Genomic DNA, 23,910 nt, shown 5'->3' on the forward strand with positions numbered 1-23,910 from the left:
TCCTTGATTGAATTTAAGTCTTTTTGGATCTTGAAAATGGCCGAGTGAAGAGAGGAAGGGTGGAAAGATATGTATAATTAGGAGTCATCAAGTAGTAGTATTTTTTATTTATGCCCGCAGAAAACCATTAATAAGTGGCATGGCAGTATAATATAATATTCAATTCATGGTTGATGTCACATACAGAACAATAAAATCATTAAAAAAAGAAATGTGTGGTGTAGACCTTTAGACAATGATTATTCGGAGATAGTGAGATGCTGTCTGGTGTGACGTAGGTTTTAGAAATTTTCTTTATCGTGCCAACGTTTCGATCTTTATTGAGATCACCTTCAGGGCTCAAAGTGTTTGTTTTCCGTGTAGATGCCATTCTTGTCTGTCGTATTGAAACATGAAACTATTAAAAAGCAGTTGCTCCTTTTTGTATCTTAAGCATTATGAACAACGTGCAGATGATGCTTAAGCATTGCATAAGAAACGCTCAAGTAGTCGCACTATCAAATTGTAAAACCTGCGAACTTTATTCTGTCCCATTATAACCCTGGATGAGAATAGATTCAAATGTGAAATATTTTTTCTCAGGACCTTATTGTAGTGTAACTCAATAATTTTCAAGCATTTAATTATTTATAAAATATTTCTCTAGTAAAATGCTGCTGGGGTTTAGTAAGTTTTGTTCAAAAACAGGACATTAAATTTAGCAGCATGTATTAATTTTTTTTCAGATGGCAAAGTTGAGCATCATGAAGATTTTTTTAAATATTACGTGATACAAATTGTTTTTGTAAGGTTTTGTGGTAGGTACTTGTCATGATCGATTCCTGTTTTCATTTTCTCCCTTGGATACAACTTAGAAAAAGAGCCGTCTTAATCAATATCTCAATATGGGACGCGAAAATTACACTTGCCTCTCTTCCTTCCCGCACACGATTAAGTCCACGAGCCTCAAGAGGGAACCAACTTCAAATCGAATTATTAATGAATATTGGGTTTTTCTTTTTAATGAAAAAAAACCCAGACCCGTTACTCAAACTCTATTGAAATAAGGGCTAAAGCAAGCCTATTTGATGGGCAATTTTATTTTATGACCTCTCCGTCCGTATGAAATTTCCATTAGACGATCCCTATAATAAAAGAGACAACAAGGGATGAAATTCAAGGAATTATATCCTTCCACGGTTGCTCGTCGTTATTAAAGTAAATGGCAAAGACATCGTATAATTTTTTTACTTTAGAAAATCTCCCTCGTTTTGAACAACAAAAATGAATGAGCTTTGTATAATCTGGAATTTTTCAGTATAAAATTTCTTATTTTATTTATGATATTTATATTAAAAACATATATTTTTGGTTAAGGAGAAGAATGGCACAGAAATAATTATCGTAAAACGTACTCTGTATGAAATATGGAAAAGTATTCTAAACTACAACGCACCATTAAAGCCGTACCGGCTAAAAAAAATATTTTTTCCATAGCCAAATATACTTGGTAAATGACATTGTTTCGAGTATGGTTTTTACTCCCCTTTTACAGTTTGCCAAGCACACATTGTCTTCTTGCCTTCCAAAGAGAAATCACCTTCTTAACTTGAAAAATCACCCCCCGTACAACACCTGGCTAAGAGCATTTTTTTCTTAGGAATCGGAGAAGCTTAGGCTTGAAGAAAGAAAAATTTCTGCACCGAAATATTTTAAAATTAATCATAATAATCATAATTTTTATAGTATAGAGATGTTGTTTTATAAAGAAGCTCGCAGAGAATTTCATATTAAAAAAACACGTCTAATTTAATACATTATTTTATGAGTTTTGTAGAATCTAAGTGGCAAAATTTCACTTCATATTATTTATGAACCCATATTAGTTCATAAACTGCTAAATGTTAAAATCAGCGATTACTATTTTTCCTCAAACCTGGACAACATTCTGAAATTTTAATTATCTTGCACTTTTGAACTCGATGAAGAGTAGCATTTTTTAAATTTCTCAAACGATATGATAAATAAGTCTCGTACCAAATAGATTTCTTATCATTCTTCGTACAATAAGCCGTCCAATCCAACGTCACATTTGCGAAATGGGTCTTTCGGTGTGTTTTTCGGACGAGGGCATACGACAGATCTTGCATATTGCTTTCCCAATATGAAGGAGTCGTAAAATAAAACCCCCTCGAGAAAACAATCTCCTGGCGTATAAAAAAATCACTACAACCCGAGTAAATACTTGTTGTGAGCGTAGTTTTCGCATGAAAATATTAAAAACAGAATTGTTTAAAGCAGGCTGAAATTTCATTTTAAGGTGAGATCATAAAAGGAGTGTTTTTTCACTGGAATTTTAAAAAAAGTTGCATTAAAAATAATTAATGGTTAGGTTTTGGTTAAATAATCATTTAAAATGGCGTCAGTTGCCGCAACGGTGGCGTTCACAAGGCGGCTCATCGTAAGATAAAGGTTCCGGGTTTGAATCCAACGACCCTGTTATAGAAATGGGCTTTTTATCAAAACCATCGGCACTCTAGGGTTGGTATAGCCTAGTAGTTGAAAACCCTAGTTAAAAATTAAATAATATATGTGGAAAGTTTAGGGGCCGACAAACAGCGGATTTCATTGCCGGAACTCTGCGTGTTTTCCTTTTTTTACTAATCTTTTGATGCGTGTTTTTTCAACCTGCAGCCCTTTGCGCGTCTCGATAACTGAATATTTATATTAATGCTTTTGGGTTTTTTATGCCTTTATACGAAAACTAGAACGATATCCTAAAAAGATAGTCTTCATTTAAACTTCAGGTGTACACACCGAACCTACAATACATCATCACAAACGTAGAAAGGTCACATTCACTCCCCCATAATAGTGGACTTTCCTCGTGGCGAGGTTTTGAACTTGAACCTGCAGCATCCTCGCTAATAAATTACTTTTACGCTAAAGACGTCCACGCACTCACCCCCAGTGTACTCGATATTCCCAGGGGCGGGGTTGAACCCACAGCATTCTAGCTAATAAATTACTTCTACTCTTAAGACGTCACACGCTTACCCCCAACGTACTCGATATTCCCAGGGGCGGGGTTGAACCCACAGCATTCTAGCTAATAAATTACTTCTACTCTTAAGACGTCACACACTTACCCCCAACGTACTCGATATTCCCAGGGGCGGGGTTGAACCCACAGCATTCTAGCTAATAAATTACTTCTACTCTTAAGACGTCACACACTTACCCCCAACGTACTCGATATTCCCAGGGGCGGGGTTGAACCCACAGCATTCTAGCTAATAAATTACTTCTACTCTTAAGACGTCACACACTCACCCCCAACGTACTCGATGTTCCCAGGGGCGGGGTTGAACCCACGACATTCTCGTTAATAAATTACTTTCATTTTAACAAATTAACACAAACACAACACAAACAATAATAATATACAAAAAAAAATTTAAATCACATATTCCATTTTACTGGTTCTTTTTTCATTTGTAATGTCAAATTTGAAATTTGATCAATTAAATATCCTTTAAAATATAAAATATCTAAATTTTGTAAAAAAAATTAAAATAAAACTTACGATGTTCATTGATTCTTCAGAAATGTGTGCAGGAATTGGAATAATTTAACTGAAAAATATCAATTGGGTGGAATGGTAGAGAAGTTAAATTAGTTACAAGTCAATTTATATTTCAAGGTGAAAGTTTTTTCATCGCCGCAAATATAAGAGTTTGGTCACATTCACTCCCACAGATTACTAAACATTCCTCGTGGCGAGGTTTTGAACCTACAGCATTCTCGCTAATAAATTACTTTTACTCTCAAGACGTCACGCGTTCACCCCCAATGTACTTGATATTCCCAGGGACGAGGTTGAACCCACAGCATTCTCACTAAAAAATTACATTCATTTTAATAAATTAACACAAGCAATAACAATAACTTACAAAAATAATAATTTAAATCACACATTCTTTTTTATTGGTTCTTTTTTTCGTTTGTATTGAAAAATATGAATTTGGGTAAAGATAAAGAGGCTAAATTAGTTATAATTCAATTTATATTTCATGATGATCGTTTATTCATCGTGAAAAAATCCGTCTTAAAGAATTTTCTGTCTATCCATTAATTCTGATATAACAAATTGTTGTTTAAACAAAACATATAACAAAACAGATCAGAGGAAAGGGAAGTAATAACACAAAACAAGAAACTGTTTCCTATTCATAAAACGCTTGGAAATGTTTTCCAACTGAAATATTTGGAATTCTTAAAATGCTTTTAAAATATCATTTCATGCGAACTCGAAGGGTGAAATGCTTTAACGTTACATTTTTGTAGGATAATTATTTTGTAATTTTGAAGGTTTTTGCCGTATTTTCATTTGCTTAATTCCTCCCCCTGTTTACTACCTGTGGAAGGTATCAATAACATCGGAAGTCTTTTGTTTTTTTACAAAGCATTACATAAATTGCGTACATAGTTATCAAGTTTCGAAATTAGTTCGGACAACATTCCAAAGGCTTTCATAATCAAGTAAACGTAAAGAAAGTTGTTTTTTTTTTCATAAAACTTTTTTTTAAACTCGGCCCTCATGAAAACCGCGCAGAGAGACAAAAGAATCCACGAGGCTTGAAACGGAACGAGGCCGGATAAATGACGCATCGGGAGTCGGTGAATTAATCGGATTTGTTTTTCAGTCGGTCGAATGAATCCCATCAAGCCGTGAACAGTCGGATCGAAAAGCACCAGTCCGTAAAACCGATGTGCCTGTCCTGAAGTTTGGTCTCATTACTCCCATAAAGGCTGGAGCAAATTTTGCAAATATGAGCCCGTCGGGAAGGGGCTGCTTATCTGTTTACGGTGGGTAAACGTTTGCACTAACCAATATTGACAGACGACACTGTTGATTGAACATTCCAACAAAGAAACAGTCAATTGTCTTCAAGATTTTATATTTAACACAAGCTTCAAACCCCATGTTAAAATTCTTCGGTATGTTTGAAAGAAAATATTTATTTCTATTAATTATGGTGGTGATTAGTGACCGTTAATCGATAATTATTCAGAAATCGTGAGATGCGGTCTGGTGTGATGTAGGTTTCACAAAAACATTTTCTTTATCGTGCCAACGTTTCGATCTTTATTGAGATCATCTTCAGGGCTCAAAGTGTTTGTCTTCTGTTTAATTGTGCCATTCTTGCATGTCGTGTTGTGAGTGCCCACTGAAGATGATCTCAATAAAGATCGAAACGTTGGCACGATAAAGAAAATGTTTTTCTGAAACCTACATCACACCAAACCGCATCTCACGATTTCTGAATAATTATCTATTAATTATTCTTTTTATGTAAGTTCTTAGTTGAGGTGAAAACGTTAGTGTCACGAGCGGGATTCGTACCCTCGACCTTTGGCTCAATATGCCGCTGCTCTAACCACGATTGTCACGCTAGCTTAAGTGGTTAGAGCAGCGGCGTGTTGAGCCGAAGGTCGTGGGTTCGAATCCCGCTCGTGGCAGTAACTTTTTAATCTCAACCAACACCTTACATAAAAACAATAATTAATTGAAATAAGTAATTTGGCAATTTAGATCACTAAACATAAATGATTTATTTTTCTTCCTCTACTAAAATTGAACATAAAATGTCAACTTTATCATGTGACCTTTAAAAATCCAAGAAAAACAGCTTGTAAAATTACTAATACCCATCCGAGATTCATACAATATCATTCTTTCTCTTTTATCGCCATCAATAATCCTGCAAGTTTGCTTTACAGTTGTCGGTATTACATCCTCCACCAAAAAGTAAAACTGCTCTGGTATTTTCCTAGATGGAGCTCAGGTTTTCAAGAGTCTGGCATCGAGGTACTGTACAAACTCAAACACCTTTAAGTACCTTCTACTCTAATACTATCTAACTTATCGCTCTTTCCCACAAGGGAACTTTCTTCTGCTTATTTCCATCTCAGTAATATCATGACAACCTTCACCAGACGTAATTCTGTTAGAGCGATCTCAAAGACACCTCCAACAACCAAGAATTAGAGCTTATCAAAGAGCAGGCAGTTTGTTTGCTCAAAGTGTTCGAACAAACAAAACAAAAAACATACGTTGTACATTAACATTGATAAAACTGACTTGTTCTTCGCTATATATCAACTTAAGTAAAGTTTGTCCTTTAGTCCTAAGTAGGCGTGCATTCCCAGACCTATGAGACAAGACCTTACAGGAGACATGGGTAAAACGAAACCTCTTATTATTATTATTGGGTCTACATTTTAAGTTACATAGGTTACCGAAACTCATAAATTAATGATCAATTACTCATTATTACTTTCTACACTCTCTGAGAGCTGGTCACCAAGCTACAGCCTTTTGGACGTCAAAGAGGGTTATTAGGAAGAGACCAGGAGGAAAGTTGTATCGTTTTGTTAGATCATCAAAGCTGAAAATTCAATTCTATTTCCTGCTAGCCTTTTAACAGCATCAATGGTCCTAGGACTCATCCTTGTCGGCTTCTTTGCTCAACTTGTATTACTGCAGGGTGTTCTTTCTTTGGAATAGTCGGAGAGAAAAATTAAATATAATTTTTGGGTTGATCGCTTTGGTCTTTTGCAACAGGTGAGGCCTTGTCAAAAATTGATAAATGCTTTTATTGATTAATACCAATGAAATTTAATGCAAACAGATTTCTAATAAAATATCTTTGCACTTTTTTCAAGACCAACAAATTTGTAACGTGTAAAGGTCAAACTTTCGATCTCATTTCATCGGAACCATGAATTATCCTCTACATCCTGGTTATGAAATTTGGGGATAGAAAATAATCTAAGGAATGTCTAAAAGGCTTCTAAACTGAAACACGTTTTCAAAGAGAGACAAGCAAAAATTGATAAAATAAAAATAAAAATCATAAAATGGTTTATCATTTGATTTAAATTACACAAATAATTTGACATTTGTGTGATATTTTTATAATATTTTCTTACTTATAACATAAAAAGATTTGATAATAATTATATCGTTTTCAAAAAAAGCAAACAAAAAATCATAAAATGGATTATTATTTGATTTAAACTACGCAAATAATTTGACATGCTGTAATATTTCCTTACTTATAACATAAAAGGTTTTGGTAATATTCTTATTTAAAAATTAATTCGAATTTATAGACATTTGAAATATCGTTGTTTTCATGAAACTGAATCACTTTGGTGTAATTTTACAATATTGTAACGATAGTGGAAGGCTTTAAAGATTGTTATTATGAAATTTTGACCAAAATAATTGTTTTGTGAGAGGACAAAATAGCCAATACAACACCAGTCAGGGGCAAAGATAAGACACAAGGTTGTGATGAAAATTGTATAAACTCCCTCTGTGCATAACAAAGCGGGGTAATCAGCATTTCATAAACGGATAAGAATTTTATGAGAGTTTTTGTTTTGTCTTTTATTACGTTAGTCAATTTTAATATCCGACGTTTGTACTTTTTTGGCCCGTTTAGGCTGAAAATTTTGACTTTGACGGTGATACTAGCTGGAAGAATGACCATTACCAACGAGGCCGGATTAAGATAAATGTTTAATGTTCACGCACGACCATTAAAAAAAACTCATAAAGGCTAGATTAATAAATTTGCCGTTTGGGTTCCGAATGAAATGGACGATAATGCCTGGCCCTGTGATGCATTACGGACTAAAAAATAAATCCACTAAATTTTCAAGAGTTTCTTCCCAACCTGATAATAATTTTAAACATTTTATTGGTTAGTTTTTATTATCAATTTTTAATTGTTTCATAACAATTCAGTGAGGATTTGGAAAAAAAATTAAAATAAAATAAATGCCGGTGTCCCGCAAGGGATCATTCTAAGTTCTAACCTATAGGCCATTTATACTGCAGACCTGCCGATACATCCCAACACCATATTTACAATCAAGGCAGGCGATACTGCAAATTTTTTTTCATAAGTCCAATTCTGCCAAAACCATATCTAATATCCACAGCATTTTGATTTACTGAAGAATGGTGCAATACCCAGAAGGTGTACCTTAAATTTCAAGATTTTCATCCCAATCTAATAACTATTTTATTGACTAGTTGCTTTATTATCAATGTTTAATTGTTTGAAAACAATTCGAAGAGGATGTTTGCAAAAAACACACGAAAAAAAGGAATTTAAAATAATAATATAAATTCCAGCGTCCCACAAGGGAGCCTTCTTGGTCCCATCCTATAAACGATGTATACTGCTGACCCGCCGATACATCCCAAAACCACGCAATCTACGCAGACGATACTGTAATTTTATTTCCTAACTCCATTCTACCAAACCACATTTAATATCCACAGCATCTCGATTTCATTGAAGAATGGTACTAAACGTAGAAGGTGAAACTTAATTCTCAAGATATTCATCCCAACCTGATAACTATTTTAAACATTTTATTGCATTATTCGGAAATCGTGAGATGCGGTCTAGTGTGACGTAGGTTTCAGAAAAACATTTTCTTTATCGTGCCAACGTTTCGATTTTTATTGAGATCATCTTCAAGGCTCAAAGTGTTTGTTTTCTGTAATTGTGCAAAGCACTCTCAACACGACACGCAAGAATGGTACGTCACACCAGACCGCATCTCACGATTTCCGAATAATCATAGACTAACGGTCACTCATCACTACACATTTTATTGGATGTTTTATCATCAATGTTTAATTGTTTGAAAACGATTCGAAGAGTATATTTGCAAAAACACACAAAGAAAGGAATTTGAAATAAAAAATAATATAAATGCCGGCGGCCCACAAGGCAGCGTTCTTGGTCCCATCCTACAAACGATTTATACTGCTGACCTGCCGATACATCCCAGGACTATTCAATCTACGCAGACGATACTGTAATTTTATTTCCTAACTCCAATTCTGCCCAAGCCCACCTCCACAATCTAAAATTTTGAGATCATTGAAGAACGTGTAAAACGCGGAAGATAAAATTGAACGAGGACAACTGCTTCCAAATTACTGAACAGTCTTGCGCACATCTACATGTTAACAGTAAAGAACAACCGATAATATACATAAATAAAATACTTAGGGCTACATTTAGACAGTAGACTGACGTGAATCCTCACACAAGACTCACGCGACAAGAAATAAATAGATTATTTAAACACCTACGAAGACTAGACCCGTAATCAAACTTGGTAAAGAACAAACTAACTCAGTGAAAAACCTTCGACCTATTTGAACATAAAGAGCAGATCTGTGGGGTACAACCAAACCATCTAACATCCAACGAATCCAAGCATTCCAATGAAAATTCCACATAAGAGTTCTCCTACCTCTCTATCCTCAATGTCCTTAACATTCTATTCTTCAAAAAATTGATCCGTTCTAGCCTTCTCAAGTTTCATTACAATCTTTCAAACCATCTACTGCTCAGCCCTTTCCATCCCAAGAGCCCTCCATGTCGACTCAAACGACGAGAACCCCGAGACCAAGGCTTAACTCGATAACCGTGTCCTACGGATGCAACACTGGCCGTATTGTAATATGTACTCGATACAAATAAATATTATTATTTAAAAAAAGAGAAAAAATCAAAGTGGCGAGGTTTTAAGGAAAAATAGGTAAAATAATTAAATTCTAGGACTAGAATAATCAAAGAAGGACTCACCTTTTCTGCAGCTGAATCACGACTTCGAGACAACTTCGGCCAAGAGTTCGTCAGAGTCTCCAGACTTTGGCTTTGGCTAAGTTTCTTGGAGTTAATAATTCTCGGGTTCAAACAAAAACAAGGGAAAGCACTTACACCATTTAAGAAAGAAAATGAAAATTTAAGAATGTAAAGAGAAGAAATAGCGAGATGTTGGTTGGTCGTGGGACCGTAAAAAGATAAGAGAGTAAGAAAAAAAATTTCCAAAAAAAAAAGGATTGTACATTCTAGCGGATTAGATATACAAACTATTTATAAAACTAAAATTTACTATGCCGTAACAAAAAAACAGAAGTAAACATAAAAATGTCAAATGTTGAAAAAATTGGACAAGAAGGAGATCATGGGGTTTAATTCTCTTGTGGTATACGACGTGCTGATTCAACCCTTGGACTTTTCTTTGATTGTGTGGACCGAGAAAGTATTGCAAAACAGCCTGAAAGCTTTCCAGCATGTTAGTTCTGTATTATATTTTATACAGATTTTAAGATTCTAGTTGGTATTAATTATCGTTATTTTTAAACCAGAGAAAACGAATCTAAAATAGAAATGCTGTTGAGGCTTATTAGTCTGCAACCTATGTCCCTCTCTCTCTCTCACTCTCTCTCTCTCTCTCTCTCTCTCTCTCTCTCTCTCTCTCTCTCTCTCTCTCCTCAGTGTATATATCATAAGATCAAATTTAATCTGAACACTAAGAATAAAAAAAAGGCATATCCTGATTATAAATCATAAGACTAAAACGCTTACTAATTATTTTTTAGTTAAAGGGGCAAAAGTGTTCTCAACTTACCGACTGATATTCAAAAATGCAAAAATATAGTCATCTTAAAAATCTACAAAATCAATTGACTTTTTAGATTTGTATAAAAAAGACAGATTAAAAAGTTTAAAAGTTGTAAATTAAATTTAGTTTACAATTAATTAAGGTTTTTAGTTGAGATGAAAAAAAGTTAATGGCACGAGAGGGATTCGAACCCACGACCTTCGGCTAGATACACCGNTGGGTTCGAATCCCGCTCGTGCCATTAACTTTTTTTCATCTCAACTAAAAACCTTAATTAATTGTAAAGTATTAATTGGTCAAGCGGACCACGAAAATAGGTAATTAAATTTAGTAAATAAAAAATTAAAAGTGCAAAAATGTTTTTTGATATGAATGTAAATATATATAATTTAAGTATAAAAATTTCTCAATTTAATGATCTAAAAAATTTGTTGTTGTATGTAAATCAAAATAATTCTTTACTTGTAAAACGATACCACGTATAACATTTTTTTTCTTTGTTAGAAGTGTTGTCTGCTTTTGCTCAACTCTACTTGTATTTTTTTTTTTTTTTTTGTAAATAATTCTCTAAGTGGGAGAAATTAACTTTTTTATTTTTGTCAAGTTAATCTTATTACATGGTTTTTATTTCTTCATGATTTCGAAAAAGAAATTGTTTTAATAGGATTAAGTGGAGTAGTCATTGAAATTTACCACTGTATTTTACATGTAAAAGTGGTCTTGGAGACATAATCTTGAGTGATGTTTGTATAAATAAAATGGAAATCTCTCTATCTCTCTCTATCTCTCTCTCACTCTCTCTCTCTCTCTCTCTCTCTCTCTCTCTCTCTCTCTCTCTCTAACTCTCTAAATAAGTTGGTTCGCGACCTAGATTTGCGATATTTGTTAAATAAAATGTTATACATTCATGCTTGATTAAATTAAAACAAACCAGAAGCTTTGACACAAAATACCGCTTTCACCCACCTGGATCAACCTTTCTTCATTTGCATCCTTTTCTTGTAACACGATAATTATTTAAAGCTAGAAAATTTAAGCAGTTTTTATATATTTGATGATGGTGTATAGAAGCTAAGAATGGAGGTTTTATGTTCCAAAGCACAGCAGCCTTCTGACTTATTTATACTTTACCATGTATCTTAGTTCAGTACAATAAGTGGATCATATTAATAGAAACTAACCAAATGACAGCGTGTACGTGGAGAAAATTTGGCCCCCGTCGATTTATTGAATTGAATTGAAATTTATTGAATTTATTGAACTTGTTAAAAATAGATCCTTTCCTTAATGAATTTGACGAAAAAATCATCAGACGGGTTTTTACAGAAGTTCTGCACAATGCGTGACGTGCTTGGACAATTACCCGTGAAGGATGCTTTCGCAGCATTCGAGAACAATTCAAAAAGGGGCGTAAGTGCAGGTTAACACCGAGGTGGGAAACTTCTAATTCGCTTGAAAGTTTCCCTGGTGCTTATTCGAGGATTAGCAGGCAGACTACTCTAAAAACATTGCTGACAAGAGATCCTGGTTGACATGGTCTAACTTTACTTTCAAGGTTCATTTCTCCTAGCGGAATTGTACCGGAGCACAACAGGGCAGCTCTGAGGAAGACGTGTTCCTCTATTGAGCTTGTTTCTCGTGTGGATTTAATATTTTTTATTTAAATAAAAGATTAAATTCTCCCTAAAGCATAGATCACCATTTTGAACATTTCCAGCCTTCCATTTGAACTGAATGGGCTAAAAGAAGAAAAATTAAAGCAGATTTGGGCTGTATAATCAATTTTTTTCTAAGCAAAGAAAAATATTTACATATTTCCAAGATGGTACACAGATAAATTTGATTTTAAATTAGTAGCTATATACTTGCCAGCCGTGCAGAATTTGCCCATAAAAAATTAATTGTAGTTTGATAAAAGACATCTAAAAGTAAGGAACTTCTATCAACAAAACTTTTACCTACGTTAACCGAAACCTTAATCGAAATCCTTGATTATGATTAAAGAAATAAAGACTATTCTATTATAACAAGTCTGAAAGTTATATTTTGTTGTTTTGTACCTTCATAAAATTCAGTAGCATGAAGAAAACATGTGATATGGGTAAATAGCAAGAAGTATTTGACTAAGAGTGAATATTGGTTCAACTTTATACATTCAATTTACTAATTTCGTGGTCCGCTTGACCAATTAATATACTACAATTGAAAAATGGCAAAAAGGAGGGAAAAATTCAAAACGGTGGGGTTGAGATGGGAAGTTGGTGTCCGAGGGGATCGAGGTCACGATTGCTCAGGTGTAGAGCAGCGGCGTATCAAGCCGAAGATCGTGGGTTCGAATCTCGCTCGTGCCATTGACTTTTTTATCTCAACTAAAAACCTTAATTAATTGTTCATACATTCGATGGGAGAAGTTCAAAATCCAGTGGTTAGAAAAATTTACTAAACAAAATATAGTAAAATATTCTTGGACTTTATTACCGATGAGGTTAATTCTTTTGACGACGTAGCTGTCGCGTTTTTGTGCTTTAGAGAGGATGGTTTTGGTCAGCTTGAGTGGTACCTTCTGGGTAGTAGAGTGGTGAGCCTCCAGAGCAAGTTTCACTCCAGGGGTTTCGAAGATGTGGACTTTTCCACATTTCAATGTACCAGATATTTTATCCATAAGTCCGGGAAGACCGTCCTTAAAATATATTTGAGATGTAAGAGTTATGGTTAAATGGCCTCGCAGGCTGGATGGTCTGGATTGCTGACTATTTTGATGTCGGGTCGATAACGTTATTTTTGCTTTTTAATAAATTTTCACGTCCAATAGGTAATGTAAGACCTGAAAAAAAACGTCTTCCGGACATATTTCCGGGCATGGCAGAGAATGACTGTGCTTAAATGACTTAAACAACTTTTTGTGCCCACTTGCCTATTCCAAAAGGCCATCCTTTAACTTCTCCCCTCTCGAAACTAATTTAGACTTACACCGAGTTCATAAACCTCGAGAAATGACCGCAAAAATTAAATATGTAAGTTGGATTCACGCGATCGAATTTTAATTTATGTAAATAATTTTAATAAATTATAAATCTCCGAGTAAAGTTGGAATATGAGCCATGAGGCTGATATAAATATAAATGAAAAGAAATTTTCACTTTTCTTTAATATATTTTACTCGGTTCATTTCCCAATGATACTAGAGTTATGGAATATAATTTATCGCTTTTGTGATTTTGGCCTATTCGATCGTTTTGGCCTGCCTATCATCACTGTGGCCGAATTCGCCATATTCACTGTGTTTCCATCAAAATCTGAGCTTCCTGATTAGCCGAGCCCTTTTTGTATTTGTTTCCAAACACAACATATTCAATATAAAAAAGCTCATATGCAAATCAATAGTAAAAATCCATACAAATTAAAAAAGAAAAGAACCTGAACAATAAAAGAAACCAGATTTTATCCGTTACTCCTTCAAGGAAGAGTACTAAGGCCATTTCTTTTATTGCTAGTAGTACATAAACCAATCCCTTAACAACTTAGGATACCTACGCCTACGACTTGGTAACAGTCATAAAGGTTTTTCGATGACATTCTGACAAATCAAAGACAAAACGCTTTATACAGAGCTGAAAGATGACATGATAAAATTGTTATTGATCTTGATTATCGTCAGATAAGTTATGTATTTATAAAAGAAGCGTGGCCATCATAACGACATTAAACATAGTACAAAATAGATTTGACAATAAATTGGACAAAGTAACAATCTTCAATTTTTCAAAAACAATATAAAAAATTTATAATTCTTTACAAGGAGACCTACAACACAGACAGGAAAAAACTTTCATCCGCTTACTACTTAAAAAAGAAAATGTATTTTCTATTTAAATAAATTATTTTCTTTGCTTTAAAGTTATTCTCTTTTGTGATTTGTACATGTACATTTGTATGATTAACTAATTAATCCTCTCTGATCGCTATAAGTTTAGTAGTAGTTTTTTTTTGTTTTTTTTTTATAGTGTCAAATGGTATACACCGAATAATATACTTAAAGTTGACGAACCTTTAGGAATTTTTATAATTTGTTTAGTAATTATAGCTTTGGTTATAAGTAAATTTGACATAAACCAACAGTTCTGCAACGCTCATAGGTCGTGCAGGTTTAGTCTATCCTGCAGAGTTTAAAAGTCTAATCAAGCATGGATGTTCCACCCAAAAAATAAAATTAAACTTATTTTGAATAATTAGATTTGTAAATATTTTTTATTGAGATTTTGTTAATTTTCTTAGTATTTTTAGTATATATAAAGTGGAAGGTTTATGGGCCGACAAACAGCTGAGGTCATCGCCGGCCCTACGCGTGTATTCCTTGTATTTCCTGTCTTTCTCGCGTATTTTATATTGAACTGCAGCCATTTGAGCATCTCAATCTGGTTACTGACTCTCTGCTTTTATTTGTATATTACGTCGTTATTTTAAAATGCTAGCCTCTTCTTAGTACCTACGGTTGTCAATTTAAGAATATATACACAACATACAATACATAACATATATATCGCCACAAACATAGGAGTCTAGTCACATTCACTCCCCCAGAGTACTCGATATTCCTCGGACGGGGTAAATAACCCCTTCCTTTCATGCTTAAATTTCATTCATTCCAACAGAGTAAAATATAAACAACATACAATACTAACATAAAAATCTGGTCACATTCACTCCCCCAGAGTCTCGATATTCCTCGGGGCGGGGTAAATAATCCCTTCCTTTCACGCAAATAAATTACATTCATCCTAATGTATTAACATAAACACGACACAAAAACTTCAGACACAACACAAGCACAGCACAAACACACATAAACTGTATACATTTGAAGATCCCTATAGCCCTGAGGTACCGGTGTAGCGATTTGTGCCCGCTGCCGTGCCCCAAGACTACGCACAGGTCCGATGATATTCCAAAATATTGCCTATAAACGTCGAGCCTTCTACAATTGAAAAGGTGCTCGACTGTTATTCTATCTTTGCATAATGGGCACCTTTGTGGTCGCTTTCCTGCTAGAAGGTGCCCGTGTGTAATCCTTGTATGACCTATGTATTGGGTTGTCCGGAAAATAATGCAGGATTTTAAGTTTTCATTAAAAAAAATCTATATAAAATATTCTGTTTACGTTTACAGGATTACTCATTTGTATGAATGTCANTATTGAGAGTATGGGAAATTATTTTGATTAAAGAACATTGCTTTAAAGTAACTAGTTTCTTTTTTTTTGTTTAATACCAAAATCCTGCATTATTTTCCAGACAACCCAATATTTGTATTTCTTAGTAATTTATGAATCCGTTCATAACGGCGTAATGCTTTTCTTATCTACATTCACGGGTCGTGACTCTATTCTACAAAGGTCAAAATTTAATTTAGCAAAGATTCTTCTTTCTTCTCTAAAAAAAGAATATAATATATGTAAAGATACTTCACTGCTGTCAGTGCCTTTAGTAGTGGCAAACTGGTGAAACAATAGCTTACCTGTGTCTTGTCCGTCCCACGTAAGTCTAATTCTAAAGATAAGATTTGTGAAGAGTGCTCGGCGTGTAATCAGTAATACTAGTCTTTGTCAAAAAAAGTTTTAAAAAAATGTAAATTGCTTAGGAAAATTAAAACAAAGACGGATTGATAAAATTCGTTTATTAGATTTGTAATTAAAATTTGAAAATCGTGTATTTCCTCCTCTTGCCATAATTACATCTGGAAGACACCTCTGTATTCTTTTTACCAGTCTGGAAATGCCTCTTTGCCTCTCCTTTCAACATTGTGGAGTGTGTTAGGAATTGATGGACGTGCGCTTATTCGTCTTTGAGGTTATCCCATAAATGTTAGATGGTGATTCAAGTCTGGAGAACGGGCTGGCCAGGCAGAGACCGTGATGTTACGATGTTGAAGGTACGTTTGTGCTATGCGAGCGACATGTGCATCGTGCATTAGAATAGGATCGCTGGTACCATCGAGGATAGGGAACGCATGATATTCCACAATTTCATCCACATAGCGAGTTCACTTTGTGCGACCCTCTATTCAAATTCCCGCCCACACCATCAGTGAGCTACGACGAAAAGATTGGCTCTGGGAAAAATTACGGGCTTCGTACCTTTCATTTCGCCTTCTCCACAATCTTTCACGCCAATCTGGAGATTGTAGAGCAAATCTACACTCATCTGTAAAAAAGTACAGCAGACCAATCATCCAAAACCAATGGCTGTGTTCTTGAGCAAGCCGTGAAAGTCTGTGTGTTCTGGTCAATCCTGGTCCTCTTACGGGGCGAAAAGTCATCAGGCCATACTAATTTAATCTTCTTCGAGCAGTGCGTTCAAAAATTCGACCTTGCCGGAGCTGATGAATCGCTCGAACAACCGTAAGGTGCCGGTTTCGCAAAATCTCAAAGTCAAAAAAATGATCTTCCTCTGGTTCTGTTACCCTAGGGCATCCGGAGCCGGACCTTCTATGGTAGGAATAGCCTTCCATACCTGATGGAACGTCCATCATCAATAAGTTCCATACCACGCGCAATATCCTCAGCACCAAGTGGCATTTTTAAGTTTAAAAATTGAAATTAAGAAAACAAAGATGAAAACTAAAAACAGTTTATTGTTTCAGAATTCAAATGAGACTGAATAAACATTTTAAATTCCGTAAAAAGTAAATATTGAAAAATTCTTTATCCTTGTTTTGGATCAAGGATTAAGTGTGTTTACCTCTAACTGACATTCCCAATTTAAAATATAGCATAAACAATTATTTATTGATAAAAAATTATTCAAATTAAGGGCAGAATTTTCTTTTATTGAGAAAATGAACAAAAATCAAACGGGAAGAATGTTTTGCCTGTCAGTGTAGGTTAAAACAATTTTAACATTTCGTAACAATAAAAGATATTTTTTCAAATCATACAGAATTTATCTGTGCCGAGGATAATTACAATCAGACATTTAATTGCTTCCTGATTAGAGTAAATTAATGAACTATGGACGTAATGCAATTACATTCAAAGACAGAACAAATGAAGAAGGCTGAAGTAGTGTAACAAGATGTACCAGTTTTTGATTTATTTCAATTCCAGACGTGAAAATTAATTTTTCTTCTTTACAACAAGAAGTAAGTCAATTAGTAAAAGAAAAACCAACGGTGGACATATAAACTGTTTTGGACATATAAAACTGGCAAAGAGAAATATGTTTCTCCAGTCAATATTGTGCTAATGGAAAGAAGGGTAAAGAGTAATATGCCATAATGACACGCTGAAGTCCTAAACAATACTCGTCTCTTAGAAAAACGAAAAAGAGACTCGGCAGAATAATATAACGAGGTAGAGCAAACAAGATTTAAAAAAATAACAGCCTCAAGAAATGTGACAAGATTTGGCCAGAAATTACCATAATGTCAAATCAATAAAATCAAATGTTAAGACACATGGAATATTGAAAGAATAATTAACTATAATCAATTAAACTAAATAACGTTGATAATGATGATTAAGCGTGATTATAAAGAAAAGGAACACATCATACGTGCCTGAAAGACTTAGTACAGGATTTTTCTCAATGGCGTTCCTTTTAAGACCGGTTCGGAATCCGTTTGAGAACACATTTCCCAGACTTGAAAATCCCAGTCGCCTGGAAAAGTACACGTAAAGACTTTAATAGAAAAAAAAATTGAGAAAGTACAGACTTCTTGTTTGTTTATCCTCTTAGGTTGAACAAGCGCCTAATTTCAACTTAACGGGCATAAATTTATGAAATACCTTAAAGAAATATTGTGAACTAAATAACTGAACGATTTACGGTTTATTTAAGCAGGCTTTAAACCTTTCGGAACGGTGAGCGTGAATCGGGCTCTTGCTTCTCCCAGCGAGGTATTGCGAGCACTATATGCGCTGTTGCTTCACCCAGTGATGCACTATGAACATAATATGCGCTCTTGCTACTCTCAGTGAGGTACTTCGAGCGTAATATGCACCCTTGCTTCCCCAGAGAGGTACTGCGATCATAAAATGCGCTCTTCTTCCCCCAGTGAGGTGCTGTGAACATAATATGCGCTCTTACTTCCCCAGTGAGGTACTGCGAGAATAGTATGCGCTCTTCCTTCTCCCAGTGAGGTACTGAGAGCATGATATATGCTCTTGATTCCTCAGTGAGATACTGCGAGCATTATATGCGCTCTTCCTTCTCCCAGTAAGGTGCTGTGAGCATGATTTGTGCTCCTGCTTCTCCCAGTGAGGTACTGTGAGCATGATATATGCTCTTGATTCCTCAGTGAGATACTGCGAGCATAGTATGCGCTCTTCCTTCTCCCAGTAAGGTGCTGTGAGCATGATTTGTGCTCCTGCTTCTCCCAGTGAGGTACTGTGAGCATGATATGCGCTCTTGCTTCCCCAGTGAGGTACTGCGAGCATAATATACGCTTTTGATTTCTCAGTGAGGTACTGCGAGCATAATATGCACTCTTGCTTCTCCCAGTGAAGTACTGTGCGCATGATATGCGCACTTCTTTCACCCAGAGAGGTACTGCGAGCATAATATGCGCTCTTGCTTCTCCCAGTGAGGTACTGTGAGCATAGTATGCGCTCTTGCTTCCTCAGTGAGGTACTGCGAGCATAATATACGCTCTTGATTCCTCAGTGAGGTACTATGAGCATAGTATGCGCTCTTGCCTGTCCCAGTGGGGTACTGCGAGCATGATTTGTGCTCCTGCTGGCCTCAGTACGGTATATAGTCTTTTCATTTTTATGCCTAAGTACAAATGAGCAGTGTGTTCATGTTGAACCGGCACACGGGCACTACTGGGTCTGTCTTCACTCGCGGGATTTTTGTTTGAGTTATTCAACTCAAACAAAAACTACCGCGAGTGAAGTCAGACCCAGTAGTGCCCGTGTGCCGGTTCAACATGAGTTCGCCAACTCGCAGACCAAACCCCATCATCTACTGTAAGCAGTGTGTTGCTTAAAACGGTAAACGGCGTTGTTTTTCTTTCATCTGCTTACTTCTCTTCCCCCTACATCTCCGTCTTTCTCATCGAGCATCGACGAGGTTAGGATTAACAGATTACGTTGATCTGCTTTGCAGTATGTACAATAACATACAAATTTTCATACCTTTACTTGATACTGCACTAATAACATGACAAAACTATGCCATTCCTATGGTCATAAGGAACGCGTCTAAATAAATTTGATCAAAATCGGACCAATAGATTTCGTGATTACCTCTTACATACAAACAAACTTATCTCTTTATATATTACTGTAGATGTAGACGAAAGGGCATTCACGAACGTACGTGGAACTCGTGACGACAACTTCACCATTAAACATCAAAAATTAAGAAAATTTCTTTAAAAGAAGTTCCTTATAATCAAAATGCCCTTAACTGAGATTGACGCAGCCATTATCTATCGGATATATTTAAATAAGTTTGACCCGTCGTAAAGAGCCCACCTTGTGCTTAATTGCTCCAATTAACTAAGTGTGCGGAGTTTGAAAGAGGATCATCCGAAGAAGAGGCGAAAAGGAAAGGGCGCTTTGCCTCACTGAAAGTTCGCCTAATTCGATCAGTTTCCCTTTTGACATCAATTGACTTTTTGAAAATTGAACTGAAACTGCGTAAAGATTGATTTGAAAATTAACGATCTGTCAAAATTTTCTTTGAAATGATTCATATCAATGTCTGTTGCACTAACAAGGAGAGGGCTACGGATTCATCAAAGATAGATTTGGAATTTACCATAAAAAAATTAAAATTCATAATTTATGACCGAGCGACTTAGCGAAGTAGGTTGAAATATTTTTTAGCAAGAAAAATAGTATACATTGATTTTTTGCACATTCAAAAACCGAAGAGTACTATTTTGGTGAAAAAACAAAGAAATCATTTTTCGCTTTCCAAATTTTTTTTTTTTTAATGAAAATCGCAAATACGACTCCACTGATGTACAGAAAACTTAATTGAAGTTTAGATCTCTATAAACTGCTCTTTGACACAGAAATCTTGATCTCTGTAAATAAATTAAAACGTGAAATATAAAATAAAATGTTTGTAGAGATTTTGTTGATTTCATCCTTTATTTTATTTATCTCACTTATAATGACATAAAAGCTGAACTCTGTTAACCCAGGTTAAAAGAAGAGAGATTCAGATTTCCAACTCTTGTTATAACGCTGAATTTAGATAAAATCCGGAGGAGTTATGAATTTTTATGAGGGAATGGAACACCAGACATTGGAGAGAAAAAAGTGCCTCCGGCTAATTCAGCCAAAAAATTGTTTGTTTTTTTCTTTAGTGTGAAAATTTGTATTATAGCGCTTTAAAGGGTGCTTAAAATGAAGCTTAACTGAATTGTTTTTCTTAAAAAAATTGGCCTACTTTACTTGAAGCATCGTTTAGTTTTGTGAAAGTATGTGTGTATATCTAATCTCATTAATACAATCCTACACATTATTTTCTTATCTTGCGTAAAAATAAACTGAAGTTTAATCTCCACATTATCATTTTTTCAACATTCTCTTGAAATTCATTAGTTTTCGAGGTTCGCTTGACCAATTAATGTCTTTCAATTAATTAGGGTTTTTAGTTGAGATAAAAATGTCAGTGTCACGGGCGGGATTCGAACCCACGACCCTCGGCTCAATACGTCGCTGCTCTACCACTTGAGCTATCGTGACTTCGATCCACTCGGACACTAACTTCCCATCTCAACCCCACCATTTTTTTTTTAATTTTTCCTCCTTTTTGCCATTTTTCAAATGTCATTAAATCTATTTGATTCTCGGCGACAAATAAAATCGCCACGGAGAGTTTTTATGAAGATATACTTCATTTTAACTTATTAAATTCACTAGTTTTCGTGGTACGCTTGACCAATTAATTTGAAAAATGGCCAAAAGGAGGGAAAATTCAAAAGGTGAGGTTGAAATGGGAAGTTAGTGTCCGAGTGGATCGAAGTCACGATAGCTCAAGTGGTCGGGTAGCGGCGTATCTAGCCGAAGGTCGTGGTTTTGAATCCCGCTCGTGACACTGACATTTTTATCTCAACTAAAAACCTTAATTAATATTCTCTTGAAAGTGCTCAGCATAGGATTTTTAGATATGTACATTGAGTTTCATTCAACGATTTCGCTATAAATTATTCTAAAATTATAATTACAATAAATATACATGCACTTCAAACCAGACCTAAAACAATTATAATAAATTTCTCCATCAATTATTAGATGATCGTATAAACTGCCCAGAACTACTTCAACTAATTAATTTTACCATTCTTTGGGCAAAAACCCACATATATGTCCGGCGTTTAGAGAAAAGTTGTTCGTTGGGTCCCACTTAATTAAAGGGTGACAATGGCAGAGAGTATCAGGGTCCTCTGTTACAATTTTTAGAAGAAACAGAACTGTTTTACTTAGATAAACTTTATAGATCTCCCATTTTGTTTCTTTGTGTATATTGAGAGTGAATGTATTTATTAGAGTGAATGTGTAATGTAAGACGATAATATATTATATATCCCATTTAATTAGATTAATTATATGATATGTGTAGAGGGTGATGGAGGAATATTAAGTACTTCACCATTCCAATTGAGTGAATGGTATGTAAATAGGAAAGAACGTATTTTGAATGAATGAGAGTGTGAATGGATTTAGAAACTGACTGTTTAGGAAGTTGAAATTACCTATCTCTTGATAACCGAGATGGATAAGGATGAGGTTCTGTCCCCACATGACCAACAGCTAGAGAGTGTGAGTCTCAATGTCTGCTGGAAATTAACTGTAAAGTATAAAAGCTGGAATTGCTGGTGGAGTGCGAGAAGTTACAGGCTCAACTGTGCACATGTACATGCATGTGCAGATTTGAGCTTGTATTGGGTGATTCGCTGCTCGTACAACAAAGTTCGTCAGGTGCTTCTACACCTCAAATACCAAAAGCTCAAATGAACCATGGTCTGATTCTCTGTCAAGCCTTTCACTGATAGTGAACATTTTACGTTTATTTCAACTATCTATGGTTCCCATCATAAATCTATTCTTGAACTATTAATTTTAGGGGAAATTCAAACAACCCTTGAAAAAACCGTTATAATTACTCTTAGAAGACACCCTTTTAGAACTTTCAACTTAATTTTTTAGTTTAAAAAAAACTTTTCTTCCTTTTTATGCTTTTCAATTTAGTTAGTTGGTAAATAAATTTTGCCCAGGACAAAAAGTTGAATTACTAGATTAACCCCACTCCCCCTTTTTCACATCGTCACAACTTTTTTCTCCATTTACCATAAAATTTTTGCATTTTGGTACAATGTAATTAAAGAATGGGGTATACCACTAGAAAGCATATTAAGTTGTATGAAATTTGTCAAGATCTACTATCTAAGTTTTTGAACAAGATTGCAAATATAATTTTTTTACAAATTTTAAATTTAGCGATTTTTGAAGGATGTAGCATTTCTTTTATTACCAAAAATTAAATTGAAAGTTCTATAAGGGTGACTTCTTAAAGGAAATTTAATGGGCTTTTCAATATAATTTAAAAAAAAGAAAAAACTTAAAATGTTTAATATCTACAAAAGGGCTGTGAATCGGAGGTTCATATGGATTTTTTTGTTGCATTTGAGGTGTTGAAGCACCTGATGAACTTTGTTGTACAGATTCTGTAGAATATTTTAAGATTGTATGCAAATAGGAGCAAATATGTGTTATTGTCATTAAGATGCAATATTGATAATGAAGATGTTAAACAGAAAGGGGCCAAAGTGTGATCCATGGGGGACTCTAGAAGATGTGAGAAAAGAGAAAAGAATACTAGGTTTTTAATTTAAAATATTGTTTTCTATTTGTAATGTAGGAAAAGAACCAACTTAAAATAGTGCCTGGAAGCCATAACTGCTAATTTGTCTATAAGATGTGGGTGATTAACTTTGTCAAACACCTTGGAAAGGTCAGTATAGATAGATATAGGTCAGTATATTATTAACTCCTGTGAATAGAGTTGTATCACATGGACTTCAGCTTGGAAAAATGTTGGGTTTAGTACAAGGAGCTTTGTTATGGTATAGTTCAGCCTTTTTTTCCCTACACCTACACTCTGTTACATTTTGGATTCATCTCTGCACCATATTTTGGCTTTTTCATGAAACCATCTATGTCCACTAAGAAGGGTCTGGCAAATTGAGTTTTTCTTTCATTTTGACAGGTACCGATAGAACCAACTCATTTATTTTAATCCTTTCCAGAATTTTGTGGTCTTTGTATCTCGGGTATGTTGACACTCTTAAAAGCCAACTTTGGTACAAAAATAGAGAAGGATAGAAGGTCGCGACCACTATTTCCATTGTTGTATTGGGGAAAGTGCATATGCTAACTTCATGAACTTTTAAACTTAGTTTTTTAAT

At 34.9% G+C, this 23,910-nt stretch overlaps 1 protein-coding gene and 1 non-coding gene across 2 annotated transcripts in view; both read left to right on the forward strand.

Moving 5' to 3' along the window:
• The window catches only part of LOC106670056 (cytoglobin-2-like), a gene marked incomplete at its 5' end in the record, with an annotated part of 40,650 nt that overhangs the window by 12,900 nt on the left and 3,840 nt on the right, over nucleotides 1–23,910 (forward strand). The gene's annotated exons all lie outside the window — the stretch shown is intronic.
• Nucleotides 5,429–5,502, forward strand: Trnan-guu. Its single transcript has one exon. It is a non-coding gene; the product is annotated as a tRNA-Asn (tRNA).

This window comes from Cimex lectularius, unplaced genomic scaffold (assembly GCF_000648675.2).
Source record: "Cimex lectularius strain Harlan isolate CLEC.00 unplaced genomic scaffold, Clec_2.1 scaffold49, whole genome shotgun sequence".
NCBI lineage: Eukaryota > Metazoa > Arthropoda > Insecta > Hemiptera > Cimicidae > Cimex > Cimex lectularius.